At 27.9% G+C, this 10,279-nt stretch overlaps 1 long non-coding RNA gene across 1 annotated transcript; it reads right to left on the bottom strand.

Moving 5' to 3' along the window:
• Window positions 1-1,003: 1,003 nt before the first annotated feature.
• LOC141528349 (uncharacterized) lies at window positions 1,004-9,769 on the bottom strand. Its single transcript, XR_012479354.1, has 4 exons — window positions 9,588-9,769; window positions 9,449-9,509; window positions 1,945-2,022; window positions 1,004-1,482 (listed from the first exon to the last, which is right to left on the bottom strand). It is a non-coding gene; the product is annotated as an uncharacterized LOC141528349 (long non-coding RNA).
• Between the last annotated feature and the right edge of the window lie 510 nt (window positions 9,770-10,279).

The following is a 10,279-nucleotide window of genomic DNA, read 5'->3' as shown; positions in this document are numbered from 1 at the left end:
GTAAAGTTTAAGAACATTTTCGCGGTGATTCAAGAGATAAAATGAGGATATAATATATGAAATGATACTAATGATGATGTTATATGATAATAAATGCTCTTAAATTAAAAATTTGGCATCTGATGACATGATTTTTAGTTTTTGTGGGTGAATATGTAGTAAATCATAATTTAAAATGAAATTAATCAAAATAAATAATTGTAATTGATTCAGTCAATAAAGTCAAATAAATTTTTTTCTACATTTTTGAGAATCTTTATGAAATTATTAAGATCCCGTGTAAAAAAATCGTTTTAAAATTGTCGTTTGTTTAAGATCTTAAGAGTGACACAAACCAAGACTACTTTAAAACGCCAAGAAAAAAAATTCCGAGAGCAGATTCCTGAAATTTGGTTCTCGAATGTGTTATGAAAATAAGACGATATCACAGCGACAGCTCCAGAAAATTATTATAAAGAGTCTTAAAATAGTCTTAAAACAATCTAAAAATCGTCTTAAAAAATCTTAAAATAGTTTAAAAATAGTCTTAAAAAATCTTCAAATTGTCCGATAATTCAACAATTTCAAATTCAATTTAAAAAGAGTGTACTCAAAAATGTAGTGGTTAGAAAGTCGTAAAATCGTCTAAAAATTAATTTTCATAACAAATCGAGAACCAAATTTCAAAAATCTGCTCTCGGAATTTTTTTTTTGGCATCTTAAATAAATGAATTCAACCTGAACATTTCGAAATAATGATAAAATTTCGAAAATAATTTTTTTACTATGTATTGAACAATACACTGACTGCAGATTTATTTATTTTCTCTTAAGAATTCTAAGAAAGTAATTTATAGAAGTAGAAAAAGTAAAATTAAATATCAATAATAATATAAGACAAAAAAGTTTTCTCTTAAAAAATTCAAAATCCTTAAACATGATCCACTATTAAAGAAAACAAAGAACATTGAACCACTTATTCATTAGATTAAATTTATTATCTAATATACTTGCAATGTCCGACTATACATTTCTATATATTTATAGAAGATGGAGATATTGTAGACGACAAACCGGAGTTGAATGTCTAGTGACTAGATTCTAGTATCTAGTTTCTGCGCACTGCAAAAAGGATAATAAGGATAGTGTTCACATCCTGACCATGCTTATATTGTTTCAAAGTGTCTCTATTTATCGAGCTCTTGTGCATTACGGATTTATCTATAGTGTAAAATATGTTTCAATACTTAACTTAATTTTTTCCGCTTCGAGGTTCTGTAAAATTTCGAATTACTCTGACTTGTAGCTGCTGAAGTACAAGAACTTAATGTACAAAAAGGACAATAGGTTTATAGATGGGATATATAAGACATGATATAAGGTGGTCCGTAGCAGTCTCATCGAACATCTAGTTTTTGGCCAACTTATTGTATTTCGGTGAATGAACCCAGGATTATTTTGGCCTTGAAAGATCCTCTAGTTTAGAGTGTCTAGACCTTAGGCCTAGAATCAGGAATTTTTTGGGATATAATTTACGTCTGACTGATGTTTAAAATACGACGATGAGCACGCTCGAAAAAAAAATTATATCGAACAAAAAAAATACTATGCTAGATAAAGAAGATTTTTTTTTTTTTAATTTTTGTAACAGATACATCCATATATTTATCTGTTATACATTTCATTAAAAATTTAATTAATTATTCAGCAATAAAGTAAGTTTGACAATTTATTAATTAAATTAAAAAGAACAGATAATTTAAACTAAGTAATTTAGTTTAGTTGAAATTAAAGTGAAAAATGTTTTTGATTTTCTAATTAGTAAAACCAATAAAAGAAGTAAAGAATTAACAATTTTTTTTTCTAATTAAAAGAAACACAAAAGTTATTTTAAGTATCCGACGATTTCATTAAAATAATTATTTATTTTATTTAGGCTTTAACTCAATTTTGACATGCGCTTACCTTGACGGTCGGCAGTTTGATTCTGGTCCACGGTTTTGCTTTTCTTTTTTTGATGTTTAGTGTTGTAATTCTTAATACCTAGAATTCATTGATTTTAAATAAATTTGATTCTTTTTTTGTTTAATATAATGATTTTGAAGATTTAATTTGTAGAATTTTACACTGAAAATTATTGAACATCAATTTTTTTAAGAAAGGAATTCTAAATTATAAATTTATAAAATTAATATAGTCAGTTTCAAAGTATCATTAAAGGGGTAAACATTATCCTTATATAAAATTGAGATGAAATGTATGTGGCATTAAACTATTCGTAACGTGACTGGTCGAATATATCATGAGCATGAAAATATATGCAAACGCTATAGTAAGGCGCGTGCTTGCGCGCGCAAATTCAAATTCTAGTCCCTAATTTAAAATTGAGATGAAATATATGTGAACCCAATTTATTCGGAATGTGATTGGTCAAATATATCTTGAGCATAAAAATGTATGTAATTTTATATGCAAAGTCAGGAGCGCGAACATTAAATCTAGTTGTAAAATGATAAGTAAAATTTTGTTCAAAAACGGATTACCGTAAAATTGCTAAAGAACTCCCGTAAACTTTTTTCCAATGTCGTCATATCAAGCTATGTATGAATAGACAAATGATTTATAGTAATCTTTTAATTTTTTATCTCTTTTAAAAATATGTACTTTATTCTAGCTATAAGAAAAAATTCAATTACACAAAAAAAAATAGGAAAACGGTTGACCCTGAAGGCCATCCCTGCAACTTCCCTCTAATCCGTTTAGAAGTTATAAGCGGTTCACATACTTACACACATACATACAGACATAGTGACAACATCGCGAGGGTAGTCAGGGAAGCTTCCTGTGACCTTAAAACGTTAAGATCTGATGAAAACTTGATTTTTGCAAAACGGAATAAAAACAATAACTTCTCGATTTTTGAAAATCTTCAATTTTCTCCGCGGGAAGTTAAAAAAACTAACTTTACTCAAGAGAAAAATTCTTGAACCAAAAAAAAAACAATTTTAAAAAGTTTCATTGTCTTTAATCAAGACAAAAAATTCTTGAATCAAATAAAACTTACTTAGAACCAAGAAATTTTTTTTTAGTTCAAGAATTTTTCTACTCAAATCAAGAAGATGAAGTTCTTCAAAATTATTCACTTGATTCAAGTAAATTTTTTTTTCTGTGTATCGATTTCATCAGAATTTCAAAAAATATTTGAGACTGAAGTTGAGTGTAAGAAAAAAAATCAAAATCTATAAAAATCTTGAACAAATAGAACCACATTAAGTCATAAAAGGATTTTACAATTCATACCACGCCAGAAATTTCTTAATTTGCCCAGATATTGTCTGGTTGGAAACTTGACCATATCAAGCCACATACAAGCATATCAGAATATATCTGACTAGTTAAATTATTTCATGATTCTTTTTTTGTAAAAAAATTTCTTGACATTGCCCGATAGGTTCATCTACAATTTTTAAAATGCCTTGATATAAAAATTACCCATATTAAGCCATATTCGACGTGGTATACCCATATCTGACACAATATGATCATATACGCTTATATATAATTTTTTAATCAAAAGTACAAATTTTGCGTCAAAAATTTTAGTGTTAAATATTTAACATTTTTTTGTGTTGACTTAAGAGAAAAATTATTATACAAAAGTATATTATATGGCCGTACGGAAATGTCAGTTTATATCAGAAGATTTTTCCCCTGGAATTTCGAGTATCTTGAATATTTTTAATCAAAAAAAAAAAAAAAAAAAACAAGTCCATATAAAATAATCTAAATAGATAAAAATCACTGTAAATTATATCTCAAGTCTCGCAAAATATAAATAGCTTATAAGATTATCCTCATAAAACAAAAAGTCAGCTACAAAGTTGTAACAACTTAAAGCATCAGCTGTTGATGATGCTTACATTAAAGATACTTATAGCAGTCGTTCCTGTTGTATATATGATCTCTTAGGTCTCGGATCGCCCTTACCTCGATATACCATATACTTCCGCGGAAAGGAGACACGCTGGCTCCAGCGCTTAGCTGGAGCAGGAGCAGGAGCAGCAGCAGCAGCAGCAGAGTATAAGACCGATATAATACAAATAAAGCACACGGTGGCTTCCTCGTTCTCTTTTATTGTACATATGAGTATATGTATACATGTATATGGTGAATGCAAGTGCATATAATAGTACACAGTGAAATGAGTATGAGATGAGAGTTAACACACAGTACGTGTATTAGTAAGCAAGTAAGTAAGTAAGCAAGCGAATAAACGACCAAGACGAACAGATATAGTACGTGTGTACGTAACAGCCCCGGTAATAGAATCCTCGTTAGGTCTGTGTGCGTACTTACACTCACATTTACATTATACTTACATTAGACTTGTATTAGTCGTAGTGTTTGTAAAGTTTGTAGTTTGTCGCTCTACTCGTATCTTCCCCGCGCACGCCGGATGACTACGACGCCGTGTTACTGGGATAAAAGGTGAACGGACTCGATCTGATCGTGTATCGTGTATTATATATAAAAGAGCTAGTATATAGTATAGCATATATAAGAGTTCCCTGCCCGCGCTTATTCACTATCCATCCGTTCAACTCACTCAGCGCCCACCGTTTACACAGTATATCTGTCTAACGTATCTATAATTCATCTCCCCGATTTTAAGGGTTGTTAACTGAGATACGCTTTATTATTATTTATCACCTTGTTTTGTTGGGGACACTTTTCGTGAAGGTGCAAATTATTAATAATTGTTAATGACTGAAAATATTATTAGAAAACTTTTTGATAAGATAAAAAACAAAAATTTTAAGAAAAATTTTCATTGACGATTGTTGAATTTCTCGGAGCTAAAATTGAATCGTACAAATTATTTCATTTTACTATTTTACTTTATGCTTAGATTTGTATGTTTAAGGAAACTTAATATTTAGTTGAAGTATTTTCGATAGGGAAAAATAAATCCTACCTCTGTTTTATGCACAGAAAGAAAAATTTCTTGATTGGAGAGCAAAATTCTTGGCTAAAGAAAATTTTCCGGTGCCTGAAGGAAGACTAAAGTTGTGTTGGCCGAAGTAAAAATTTTTCTTGAAATTCTATTCTTGGTGGAAGTAATTTTTTTTTAATTCAAATTATCATAAATACTTGATACAATAAATTTTTATATTTGATCAAGATTTATAGATACTTTAGGGAAGCAGCGCTACCTACTTCAGCCGAGAAAAAAATTTTCTTACCTTGAGAAGATTTTTCTCTTGAATATTTGATACCCATTTTATATTCTTTTAGCTTGCAATTATACATATTGAATGAAAAAAAATAATTCAATATTATCTGATCTTCCCATTTGACATGTTAATCAATAAAAATATTAATGAAAATTTACTTCTATCGAGATATATAATTTTTTGGAGCAAGAGAGAAATTTTCTCAAGACAAGAAAATTTACTTCTATCAGGAACTAAATTTTTTGGAGCAAGAGGCTGAATTTTCTCAAAACAAGAAGATTTTCTTGACTTAAATATATTTTCTTGGATCAAGATACGTATTTCTTAAAGCAATAAAATTAATTTTGTTGGAATTAGTGAAATTTCTTGAATCAAAAAAAAATTTTTTTTTCGCTCAAGATTTAGATTTAGATTTAAATTACTTTAATTATGCCAAGACCTATCGGCCAAATGGCAATATTATGATATAGATAAAAATAACATGTTAATAAAATACATCATTGATATTACAAAAATGAATATTAGAAATACTGAAAAGACAATGTTACACTTCATTTGATAATGGGTTTCTAACAACTATTTTTATATTTTTAAATTTGGTACCTTAAATAACAGCTTATAAACGAAGTATAAATTAAGAATTTGTTATAAAAACTAATATCACAAAATTAAAATTATAATTGATATTACATAAAATTAGCTAAAGATCACTCTAAAAATACATAGATAATAACTAGAAAGAAAAATATTTTCTGAGCTCAAGTGAACCTGTTTTTCTGTGTGACCCTTGCGGACACTTGTGTCATACAAAGGACTCTTTTACTTTTTGGAGTTGTACATATATTTTAATAAAACATCTGTAATTTTATGATTCTTAAGGAGAAGCTTATACCTCATGGTAAATGTTTCCTATTAGTTCTTAAATTAGTACAAACCGACACTCTCAAGCGTAAACAACTGTGTATTTTATTTATAAATATCAAATTTTAATAATCACGATTATATATCCACAACTTCCAACATTCAAAAATTAGTTCGGTTAAAAATTTTTTATCAAATCAATAAAGTGGTTTGGTCATAAAGAAAACTTTCTTTTATCTAAATTTCGATTAATTTATACAGAAATTTTTTATTTTGGTTAGCATAAAATTGTTTCATTTTAAATCGATACAATTTCAAGGAATAATTTCTTTGTCACCAAAAAAATAAATTCTATAATATTTTAACTACCATGAAACTTTTAAATTTGTCTTTATTTTGGATAAAAAAAAATTAAACGCGTGATAAAATAAATTTTCCTATTTCAGGGACTTTTAATCATTATGTTTTATTGAGATTTAAGATAAAAAAAATTTATTTCTGTAAGTTATGTGGTAAGTTAAAATGAAAAGCTTGTGGTCTATAGATCACTGTGATTTTTTATTGTAGTTTTTATTGATTTTCAGTTAAAAGAAATCGGGTTGGCCTTTTGATCTTAAAAATGGACCCCGGAAACCGGAAAAATGGGAGCGTAGAACTTGAGATTGTAAAAGAAAGATATACCAAGGAAAACTTTTATTATTTTCAAGGTTTTTAGCCTTATTTTTATGGTTTTTTAATCTTGATTATTTATGTACTGTGATCTACATTTAATTCTGGGTCGTAAAATAAAAAAATTTTCACACCATGTCGCTTTAATCTTAAAATTTAAACGTGACTATTTTTTGATCGTACGTAAAATCATTGAAATAAATAAATTTTGACAATTTTATTTGATTCATGGTCAGAGTGTAGAATAATATAATCAAAAGATATTGTAACGTTAATAAGATATGTATGTGAAGATACAAAAGTAGATGAGTAGATGAATTTTATTATCGAAAGATTCTATACAGATAAATAAATCCCTATTATATATAAAACGTGGCCTGTTACGTAAATTAGATAGGTATGTACTGACTGTACATAAGTACTATGAGCGTCTTGTCTCTTGCACCATCGTCTATCCATTTAACTAAGACTTGTGTCTAGTCTCTAACGCTGATATCTAGTCTCTAGTTTCTAGCTAGCATGTACACATGAACATTTTATACATGTATAGAATAGAAACTAGCGCCTATATCTACCAATAGAAGTTAAATAAAATTAAAGACATCCGAAGAATGCCGTAAAACGTTTTTAAAACATTATCTGTTTAACTGTTTTAATAAACCTCTAATCATACTTAGATTATAATCATTATTATTTCATTTTATTCGAGTATCAGTTCCGTCTTATAGTATTTTAATTTTAATGACTTTTAATTCGTGTCATTGAAATATTTTTAAGATTATTGAGAACCTATGAAAAAAATTTTTGATGTGGTTTAATATGTAAATATATAGTTATTGGTATAGATGCTGCCATAATCTGAGATAAAAAAATCTGGAAATCGGTTGACCGCGCATCGGGCCAACCTTAGGCCAACTTTCCTTTAAGTTTTAAATTGAAGCCTCTTAAAATCTGTTTTTTGATTAATATTTGAGCTTTTCAAGCTCAAAATAACGTTTTTCACATTTTGAGCACTTCAAACTTCAGTTATCAGACAATTATAACTTTTGTATGCGTCGTTCAATTTTCTTTTTTAAAAAAGCATTCAACGGAATTTTTTTAGCACGAAAGAAAACGTGTAAGTTTATAACGATTAGTTGAGAAATCTGAAAGATATCTTAAAAAAATACCGAAAAACAAAATTTTGTGAATTTTTAAATAATTGTAATTTTTGAATGCATCGTTCGATTTTCATTTTCAAAAATATATTCGAGGCAGTTTTTTTTAGCACAAAATATGTACGTATCCCTCATTAAAAAAAAGAATTAAAAATGATTTGATTATTAATAATTTTGAATACTTTCTGATATATCCTTCAAATCCTTTTTAATACGATTTCTTATGAGCATTTAACATATGAGATCATTTTTAATTCTTTTTTTTAAATAAGAGATGGTTTTATTATGATTTTTCCACACGCTTTAAAGTTATTTTAAAAAAACATAAAAATAAAAATTTTTTTTTTTATTTTTTCGGAACGGCTGGATAGCTTAACTCTCAAATCTAATTAGATCGAAGTTTTAATAAACCTTTTCAAGTGACGAGTCGTTCAATTCAATCGGTTGATTCGTTTTTGAGAAACCGTACAACAAAAATTTATTTACACAAATACATCCACACACACTTACACACACACGGCCAGGCACCTCGACGGGAATAGTCAGAATGGCTTACTGGGACCTCAAATTGTAGAGATCCGATGAAAACTCGACTTTTGAAAATCGGACCGAAATTAACAACTTCCCTTTTGTCTAAAATTTTCTATTTTCTTAGCGGGAAGTTAACAATGGCCATATTAGGCCATGAATAATTATATTATACCATATCTAGCTTAATATATCTTGATATGATCATATTAGGCCTGATATATGCCTGTATTAAGCCCTTTTTTGACCAAAGTTAATTCTCTAAATCTCCGACAGGTGGCGCATGGTTGCGATATTGTCTTTTTTCTGGAGAGTTAACTTTTAGGTGTATTGTTTTAGAATAAAAATCATTGTTTTTTACTTAAATGTGCTAAATTATAAATTACGACGAACGAGGTTTTTTCAAAAATTTTTACCTGCACATAACAAAGACATTATATTATTCTAAAAACTATATCTTAAATAAATACAATTAATAAAAATATAAAATACGTTGAAGTTTAACGGCCAGAATGTATCAAAACATAACTAAAATCTTATATGTGTATCATACCATGTAGATTCAAACCAATATAATCAATAAAGAAATTCTTGAAACTGAAGCATTGTTTTTAACTCTCCTAATTTTTGTTCAATAAAACATGTTTACTTGACGGACGTATTTTTGGCTACCAATTTTTGACGTACTTATTTTTGGCTATAAATTTTTTTACGGAAATATGATTTTACTTCTACCATAACTTGAATCTATCAATCTATCTATTAATCATGATGATAATACTAAGTTGTGTAAAAATAAAAAAATCACGACTAGAAGAAAGACAATGTCTACAAAAATGAGGAGGCGGAAAAAGGGTGAGCCATTCTCTGATAAACCATGAAAGGTGACGCGACAATTGTCCGTAAAAAATGAAAAAAAAAAAAAAAAAAAAAAGAAATAAAATTGAGTCATGAAAAATGATAGAAATTAGAATATACATATACATAACGTCCATGTACGTAAAATAATATTGTAATTACCTTGACCTAAACAATCGACAGTGAGATCTTTAGCTCATCACAAGCTTATCGTTACGAGGATCTGAAATCCATAATGAGACAGTAAATTAAAAAGTAAAATAAAGTAAAAATGAAACTAATGTCTTGTCTTACATCTTACATCTTACGTATCATGTATATTCCAGTAGTCTGCATGCGTGTAACTTGTCCGTCATTGCGGATATTATATTGTAATTTATGGGAATTACTATCGATTTTGCACCTTCGATTTTTATTTATTTTATTAACTATTTATCTCATACTGTCCGTACTGGCTGGTATATGTATAGTACCAATGTAACTAACTCGTTATTCATGTTGAATTAATTTAAATTTTACGAATGACTGAATAAGACGTATGAGAGTGAGTGAATGAGCAAATATATGAGCTAAGTGAATTAAGAATATATCGGGTATTTAGTTACGTATAAACATGATGATTGCGATAGGTCGGCTACAACTAAAAAACTTACGTTGCTTTATTATTCAAGGACTCTTTATTACTATTATCTTAGTAGGATTATTATTATTAATATTTTTTTATTTTGTATTTTTATACATACCAATATCATTATCGTTATCATTATGATTATCAGTATCACTATTATTATCATTATGAGTATCAATATTATTATCATTATAAGTATCAATATTATTATTGTTTTTATAATAATTATTAAAACTAACTGTAAATGCTCAGGTTGTTTGAGATCCGTGATTTATTTGAAGTTTAAATTGTATCAACCGTGTAAAAAAAATCGTCTTAAAATTGTCGTTTGTTCAAAATCTTAAACGTGACACAAACCAAGACTA

This window comes from Cotesia typhae, unplaced genomic scaffold (assembly GCF_013202065.1).
Source record: "Cotesia typhae breed Kobodo isofemale line unplaced genomic scaffold, CoteBio_Ctyphae contig_43, whole genome shotgun sequence".
NCBI classification, from domain to species: Eukaryota; Metazoa; Arthropoda; class Insecta; order Hymenoptera; family Braconidae; genus Cotesia; species Cotesia typhae.
This window is presented reverse-complemented; position numbering and strand designations above follow the sequence as displayed.